Source organism: Cryptomeria japonica, unplaced genomic scaffold (genome assembly GCF_030272615.1).
Source record: "Cryptomeria japonica unplaced genomic scaffold, Sugi_1.0 HiC_scaffold_34, whole genome shotgun sequence".
Taxonomy (NCBI): domain Eukaryota; kingdom Viridiplantae; phylum Streptophyta; class Pinopsida; order Cupressales; family Cupressaceae; genus Cryptomeria; species Cryptomeria japonica.
In genome coordinates this window covers 291,380-300,000 of record NW_026728856.1, presented here as the reverse complement: position 1 = coordinate 300,000, position 8,621 = coordinate 291,380, and the positions used below count along the sequence as shown (strand labels likewise).

At 63.1% G+C, this 8,621-nt stretch overlaps 2 non-coding genes across 2 annotated transcripts; both read right to left on the bottom strand.

The window, feature by feature from the left end:
* Nucleotides 1-645: 645 nt before the first annotated feature.
* LOC131862010 (5S ribosomal RNA) lies at nt 646-764 on the bottom strand. The gene has a single exon (XR_009361039.1). It is a non-coding gene; the product is annotated as a 5S ribosomal RNA (ribosomal RNA).
* A 5,915-nt stretch (nt 765-6,679) lies between these two features.
* On the bottom strand, nt 6,680-6,798 carry LOC131862008 (5S ribosomal RNA). The gene has a single exon (XR_009361037.1). It is a non-coding gene; the product is annotated as a 5S ribosomal RNA (ribosomal RNA).
* Nucleotides 6,799-8,621: the final 1,823 nt, after the last annotated feature.

Sequence of the window (8,621 nt, the reverse complement as noted above, 5' to 3'; positions counted from 1 at the left end):
GCACCTTGCGTGCACCTTCGCCAGGGTGGGCGCCTTGGTGCGCACACCTTGGCTGGGCTGCGCACCCGGGCGCGCACACCTTGGCACCCGCGTTTCCTTCATTTTAAATTTTTTTTTTTTACAATCTCTCAAGTGGGAAATTCTATAATCTCAACTTTTTTTGCCTTTTCAGGAAACTTTTGAATGGAGCGCATCATTGGTGCGCTCCGAAGTGTGCTCCAAGGTGCGCACCTCTGGTGTGCTCCAAAGCTCTCTCCAGCTGCGTGCACCTGCCCCGGCCGCGCACCCGGCCCCGCCCAGCTTCGCTCACCTGTCCCGGGCGTCTGGTGCGGAACCTTAGAGTAAGAAACATCACCGTGCACCTTGGCCAACGTGCGCGACTCGACCGAGCGCGCACTGGCCGAGGTGCACACCGATTTCACCTGGGTGCGCGCGCAGCACCTCGGGCGCACCGGGGTGCGCGCACAACGCCCGGGTTGCACCGTGGCCTGTGTGCTCGGGGCGCCTCGGGTGCGCGCTCGGTGTCGCCCCCGCGCGCGCGGTAGTGCGGGCAGCGCACCCCGGCCCGGCCCGGCCCCGACGAGAACGCAAACGGGCAAAAGGTTTATTCAAATAGCATTGCGACGCCCGGCGAAAAACTAAGAAAGGGTGCAACACCGGGACTTCCCGGGAGGTCACCCATCCCAGTACTACTCCGGCCCAAGCGCGCTTAACTGCGGAGTTCTGATGGGATCCGGTGCACTAACGCTGGTATGATCGCACCCGTTATGAGCTTGTCGCAGTGTGTACTTAGCAAACCGCGACCCACGTGCGAATCCACCCCGGCCACCCACCCCCGTCGAGGTGCACACCCTCCCTCGCGAAGTGCGCCCCGTTCGCCAAGTGTGAGCCCTGCCCGGGTGCGCGCACCTTGCTAGGGCATCGGGTGTGCACCCGGCCCGGCCTACGTGCGTGCACCTGGACGGGGCGTCGTGTGCGTGCAGTGTCCCGTCTGCAACGCGGTGCCCACACACCACCTCGGGCGCAACGACCTGCGCTCACATGTGGGCCGAGTGCACCTTGGTGCATGTTCGGGGCGCCTCGGGTGCACGCTCGATCTTGCCCCGGTGCACCAAGGCGCTCGGTTTGCCCCGGGTGCGCACTTGGTGCAAGGTGGGCACCCAAAATAGGGATCAAGCACCAAAACACAAGTTTCGGGATGCAAAATGGGACCCAAGGACCACAAATGCGTTCCAAGACCCATGATGGGTCCACGAGAACAAAAATGTGTTCCGAGACTTAATAAACAAATATTGGGTTTTAGGAGAAGAAACATGCTCTGATGCCCAAAACGAGAATCGACCCCGAAAAGGCCACAGGCCAAAAGTGGGATGCGAGACAAAAAAAAATGGGACCCGAGGACCAAAATTGGGTTCCCAGGTCGAAGACAGGGCAACCGGACAAGAAACGACCTCTAAGGCTCGAAATGAGTCCCGACGACTAAAACTTGACAAGAAGCACCCATCAGGCACCCAACTCGACACCCATGGGATGCCGACCCACCCGGGCTTCCACCTAGCACACCTTGGCACCCACCCACCCTCGCACCCAACCTCGCACCCAACTTAGCACCTTTGAACCCACATTGGCACTCACCCTGACCCTGGCACCTTGGAACCCACATTGGCACTCACCTTGACCCTGGCACCCACCTTTGCACTCACCTTGGGACCCACCCTGGCTCCCACCTCGGCACCCACCCAGACACCCACCTTGGTTCCTTGGCACCCACCTTGGATCCTTGGCACCCACCCCGACACCCACCTTGGCACGCAACTTGGCTACTTGCCACCCACCTTGGCTCCTTGACGCCCACCCCGACAACCACCCCGTGACCTACCCTGGCTAGGGTTGGTGCACACCCACCCTGGTGCCCACCTTGGCACCCACCCCATGACCCACCTTGGCACGCACCTTAGTACCCACCCCGTTACCCACCCTAGGACCCACCCCGTGACCCACCTTGGCCAGGGTGGGTGCCTTGGTGCGCACAACTTGCCTGGGCTGCACACCAGGGCGGGCTCAAGATGGCACCCGCGTTCCGTTTTTTTCACTATCTTTCAAAACGGAAATTTTAAAATCTCGTTTTTTTTTTTTTTTTGCCTTTTCTGGAAATTAGTGAAGGCAGCGCATCAAAGGTGCGCAATGCTGGTGCGAACCCGGGAGCGCTCCGATGTGTGCTCCAAGGTGCGGCGTGCACGAAGTCCGAGCCCGGCTTGCCCCGGGTGCGCACCTCGCGTGCACCTTCGCCGGGGTGAGCACCTTGGCTGGGTTGCGCGCCCTGGTGCGCACCAAGGAGCGCTCTGAAGTGTGCTCCAAGGTGCGGCGTGCACGAAGTCGGAGCTCGGTTTGCCCCGGGTGTGCACCTCGGGTGCGCACCTCGCGTGCACCTTCGCTGCGGTGGGCACCTTGGCTGGGTTGCGCGCCTTGGTGGGCACCATGCAGTGCACGAAGTCGGAGCCCGGTTTGCCCCGGGCGCGCACCTCCGCCAGGGTGGGCACCTTGGTGCGCACAACTTGCCTGGGCTGCGCACCAGGAAGGGCTCAAGATGGCACCCGCGTTCCGTTTTTTTCACTATCTTTCAGAACGGAAATTTTAAAATATCGTTTTTTTTTGCCTTTTCTGGAAATTAGTGAAGGCAGCGCATCAAAGGTGCGCAACGCTGGTGCGAACCTGGGAGCGCTCCGATGTGTGCTCCAAGGTGCGGCGTGCACGAAGTCGGAGCCCGGTTTGCCCCGGGTGCGCCCTGGTGGGCACCATGGTGCGCACCAAGGAGCGCTCCGAAGTGTGCTCCAAGGTGCGGCCTGCACGAAGTCGGAGCCCGGTTTGCCCCGGGCGTGCACCGCGGGTGGGCACCTTGGTGCGCATGCCTTGCCTGGGCTGCGCACCAGGGCGGGCTCAAGATGGCACCCGCGTTCCGTTTTTTTCACTATCTTTCAAAACGGAAATTTTAAAATCTCATTTTTTTTTGCCTTTTCTGGAAATTAGTGAAGGCAGCGCATCAAAGGTGCGCACCTCGCTGCCCACCACGGTGCGCAACGCCGGTGGGCACCCGGGAGTGCTTCGAAGTGTGCTCCAAGGTGCTGCGTGCACGTTGTCGGAGCCCGGTTTGCCCCGGGTGCGCACCTCGCGTGCACCTTCGTCGGGGTGGGCACCTTGGCTGGGTTTGCCCCGGCTGCGCTCCGAAGCGGGGTTATTGGAGCGCCGCCTCTTTTTTTGTCGGAGCGTTTGGTGGGGTTTCTCGCATTGGCTCTTCCCAGGCCCGGTTGCCACCCTGGCGCGCACGAAGTCGGAAGTAGGGTTAATTGCCCGGGTGCGCACCTTTGCCAGGGTGGGCACCTTACCTGGGCTGTGCACCAGGGCGGGCTCAAGATGGCACCCGCGTTCCGTTTTTTTCACTATCTTTCAAAACGGAAATTTTAAAATCTCCTCTTTTTTTTGCCTTTTCTGGAAATTAGTGAAGGCAGCGCATCAAAGGTGCGCACCTCGCTGCCCACCTTGGTGTGCTCTGAGGTGCGCACCCGGGAGCGCTACGAAGTGTGCTCCAAGGTGCGGCGTGCACGTTGTCGGAGCCCGGTTTGCCCCGGGTGCGCACCTCGCCTGCACCTTGGCCGGGGTGGGCACCCTGGCTGGGTTTGCCCAGGGTGCGCTCCGAAGCGGGGTTACTGGAGCGCCCCCTCTTTTTTTGTCAGAGCGTTTGGTGGGGTTTCTCGCATTGGCTCTTCCCAGGCCCGGTTGTTGGGTGCGCTCCCACCCTGGCGCGCGCGAAGTTGGAAGTTGGGTTAATTGCCCGGGCGCGCACCTTCGCCAGGGTGGGCACCTTGGTGCGCACACCTTGGCTGGGCTGCGCACCAGGGCGGGCTCAAGATGGCACCAGCATTCCCTTTTTCTCACTATCTTTCAAAACGGAAATTTTAAAATCTCGTTTTTTTTTGCCTTTTATGGAAATTAGTGAAGGCATCGCATCAAAGGTGCGCACCTCGCTGCCCACCTTGGTGTGCTCCGAGGTGCCCACCACGGTGCGCTCCGAGGTGCCCACCACGGTGCGCAACGCCGGTGCGAACCCGGGAGCGCCCCGATGTGTGCTCCAAGGTGCGGCGTGCACGAAGCCGGACCCCGGTTTGCCCCGGGTGCGCACCTCGCGTGCACCTTGGTGCGCACACCTTGGCTGGGTTGCGCGGCCTGGTGGGCACCATGGTGCGCACCAAGGAGCGCTCCGAAGTGTGCTCCAAGGTGCGGCGTGCACGAAGTCCTAGCCCGGTTTGCCCCGGGTGCGCACCTTCGCCGCGGTGGGCACCATGGCGTGCACGAAGTCGGAGCCCGGTTTGCCCCGGGTGCGCACCTCGCGTGCACCTTCGCCGGGGTGGGCACCTCGGCTGGGTTGCGCGCCCTGGTGCGCACCAAGGAGCGCTCCGAAGTGTGCTCCAAGGTGCGGCGTGCACGAAGTCGGAGCCCGGTTTGCCCCGGGTGCGCACCTTCGCCGCGGTGGGCACCCTGGTGCGCACCATGGCGTGCACGAAGTCGGAGCCCGGTTTGCCCCGGGTGCGCACCTCGCGTGCACCTTCGGCGGGGTTGCGCGCCCTGGTGCGCACCAAGGAGCGCTCCGAAGTGTGCTCCAAGGTGCGGCGTGCACGAAGTCGGAGCCCGGTTTGCCCCGGGTGCGCACCTCGCGTGCACCTTCGGCGGGGTTGCGCGCCCTGGTGGGCACCATGGTGCGCACCAAGGAGCGCTCCGAAGTGTGCTCCAAGGTGCGGCGTGCACGAAGTCGGAGCCCGGTTTGCCCCGGGTGCGCACCTCGCGTGCACCTTCGCCGCGGTGGGCACCATGGCGTGCACGAAGTCGGAGCCCGGTTTGCCCCGGGTGCGCACCTCGCGTGCACCTTCGCCGGGGTGGGCACCTCGGCTGGGTTGCGCGCCCTGGTGCGCACCAAGGAGCGCTCCGAAGTGTGCTCCAAGGTGCGGCGTGCACGAAGTCGGAGCCCGGTTTGCCCCGGGTGCGCACCTCGCGTGCACCTTCGCCGCGGTGGGCACCATGGCGTGCACGAAGTCGGAGCCCGGTTTGCCCCGGGTGCGCACCCCGCGTGCACCTTCGCCGGGGTGGGCACCTCGGCTGGGTTGCGCGCCCTGGTGCGCACCAAGGAGCGCTCCGAAGTGTGCTCCAAGGTGCGGCGTGCACGAAGTCGGAGCCCGGTTTGCCCCGGGTGCGCACCTCGCGTGCACCTTCGCCGCGGTGGGCACCTTGGCTGGGTTGGGCACCATTGAGCGCTCCGAAGTGTGCTCCAAGGTGCGCACCATGGCCCTCCAAGGTGCGCAGCATGGCGTGCACGAAGTCGGAGCCCGGTTTGCCCCGGGTGCGCACCTCGCGTGCACCTTCGCCAGGGTGGGCACCTCGGTGCGCACACCTTCTCAATGTTTTCTTGCCTTTTCTGGAAATTGGTGAAGGCAGCGCATCAAAGGTGCGCACCTCGGTGTGCTCCGAGGTGCGAACCCGAGAGCGCTCCGAGGTGCCCACGAAGTCGAAAGTCGGGTTAATTGCATTGTTTTCCCCGGGTGCGCTCCGAGGTGCGCAACATCGGTGCGCACCAAGGAGGGCTCCGAAGTGTGCTCCAAGGTGCGCACGATTCGGAGCTCGGTTTGCCCGGGGTGCGCACACCTTGGCTGGGTTGCGCACCCTTTGTGCGCTCCAAGGTGCGCACGAAGTCGGAGCTCGGTTTGCCCCGGGTGCGCACCTTCGCCAGGGTGCGCACCTTGATGCGCACGCCTTGGCTGGGCTGCGCACCTTGGTGGGCGCCATGGTGCGCACCTTTCGTGCGCTCCAAGGTGCGCACGAAGTCGGAGCTCGGTTTGCCCCGGGTGCGCACCTTGGTGGGCGCCATGGTGCACTCCGAGGTGCCCAAGATTGGTGCGCACCAAGGAGCGCTCCGAAGTGCGCTCCAAGGTGCGCAGGTGCGCGCGAAGTCGAAAGTTGGGTTAATTGTCCGGTTTGCCTCGGGTGCGCACCTTGCGTGCACCTTCGCCAGGGTGGGCGCCTTGGTGCGCACACCTTGGCTGGGCTGCGCACCCGGGCGCGCACACCTTGGCACCCGCGTTTCCTTCATTTTAAATTTTTTTTTTTTACAATCTCTCAAGTGGGAAATTCTATAATCTCAACTTTTTTTGCCTTTTCAGGAAACTTTTGAATGGAGCGCATCATTGGTGCGCTCCGAAGTGTGCTCCAAGGTGCGCACCTCTGGTGTGCTCCAAAGCTCTCTCCAGCTGCGTGCACCTGCCCCGGCCGCGCACCCGGCCCCGCCCAGCTTCGCTCACCTGTCCCGGGCGTCTGGTGCGGAACCTTAGAGTAAGAAACATCACCGTGCACCTTGGCCAACGTGCGCGACTCGACCGAGCGCGCACTGGCCGAGGTGCACACCGATTTCACCTGGGTGCGCGCGCAGCACCTCGGGCGCACCGGGGTGCGCGCACAACGCCCGGGTTGCACCGTGGCCTGTGTGCTCGGGGCGCCTCGGGTGCGCGCTCGGTGTCGCCCCCGCGCGCGCGGTAGTGCGGGCAGCGCACCCCGGCCCGGCCCGGCCCCGACGAGAACGCAAACGGGCAAAAGGTTTATTCAAATAGCATTGCGACGCCCGGCGAAAAACTAAGAAAGGGTGCAACACCGGGACTTCCCGGGAGGTCACCCATCCCAGTACTACTCCGGCCCAAGCGCGCTTAACTGCGGAGTTCTGATGGGATCCGGTGCACTAACGCTGGTATGATCGCACCCGTTATGAGCTTGTCGCAGTGTGTACTTAGCAAACCGCGACCCACGTGCGAATCCACCCCGGCCACCCACCCCCGTCGAGGTGCACACCCTCCCTCGCGAAGTGCGCCCCGTTCGCCAAGTGTGAGCCCTGCCCGGGTGCGCGCACCTTGCTAGGGCGTCGGGTGTGCACCCGGCCCGGCCTACGTGCGTGCACCTGGACGGGGCGTCGTGTGCGTGCAGTGTCCCGTCTGCAACGCGGTGCCCACACACCACCTCGGGCGCAACGACCTGCGCTCACATGTGGGCCGAGTGCACCTTGGTGCATGTTCGGGGCGCCTCGGGTGCACGCTCGATCTTGCCCCGGTGCACCAAGGCGCTCGGTTTGCCCCGGGTGCGCACTTGGTGCAAGGTGGGCACCCAAAATAGGGATCAAGCACCAAAACACAAGTTTCGGGATGCAAAATGGGACCCAAGGACCACAAATGCGTTCCAAGACCCATGATGGGTCCACGAGAACAAAAATGTGTTCCGAGACTTAATAAACAAATATTGGGTTTTAGGAGAAGAAACATGCTCTGATGCCCAAAACGAGAATCGACCCCGAAAAGGCCACAGGCCAAAAGTGGGATGCGAGACAAAAAAAAATGGGACCCGAGGACCAAAATTGGGTTCCCAGGTCGAAGACAGGGCAACCGGACAAGAAACGACCTCTAAGGCTCGAAATGAGTCCCGACGACTAAAACTTGACAAGAAGCACCCATCAGGCACCCAACTCGACACCCATGGGATGCCGACCCACCCGGGCTTCCACCTAGCACACCTTGGCACCCACCCACCCTCGCACCCAACCTCGCACCCAACTTAGCACCTTTGAACCCACATTGGCACTCACCCTGACCCTGGCACCTTGGAACCCACATTGGCACTCACCTTGACCCTGGCACCCACCTTTGCACTCACCTTGGGACCCACCCTGGCTCCCACCTCGGCACCCACCCAGACACCCACCTTGGTTCCTTGGCACCCACCTTGGATCCTTGGCACCCACCCCGACACCCACCTTGGCACGCAACTTGGCTACTTGCCACCCACCTTGGCTCCTTGACGCCCACCCCGACAACCACCCCGTGACCTACCCTGGCTAGGGTTGGTGCACACCCACCCTGGTGCCCACCTTGGCACCCACCCCATGACCCACCTTGGCACGCACCTTAGTACCCACCCCGTTACCCACCCTAGGACCCACCCCGTGACCCACCTTGGCCAGGGTGGGTGCCTTGGTGCGCACAACTTGCCTGGGCTGCACACCAGGGCGGGCTCAAGATGGCACCCGCGTTCCGTTTTTTTCACTATCTTTCAAAACGGAAATTTTAAAATCTCGTTTTTTTTTTTTTTTTGCCTTTTCTTGAAATTAGTGAAGGCAGCGCATCAAAGGTGCGCAATGCTGGTGCGAACCCGGGAGCGCTCCGATGTGTGCTCCAAGGTGCGGCGTGCACGAAGTCCGAGCCCGGCTTGCCCCGGGTGCGCACCTCGCGTGCACCTTCGCCGGGGTGAGCACCTTGGCTGGGTTGCGCGCCCTGGTGCGCACCAAGGAGCGCTCTGAAGTGTGCTCCAAGGTGCGGCGTGCACGAAGTCGGAGCTCGGTTTGCCCCGGGTGTGCACCTCGGGTGCGCACCTCGCGTGCACCTTCGCTGCGGTGGGCACCTTGGCTGGGTTGCGCGCCTTGGTGGGCACCATGCAGTGCACGAAGTCGGAGCCCGGTTTGCCCCGGGCGCGCACCTCCGCCAGGGTGGGCACCTTGGTGCGCACAACTTGCCTGGGCTGCGCACCAGGAAGGGCTCAAG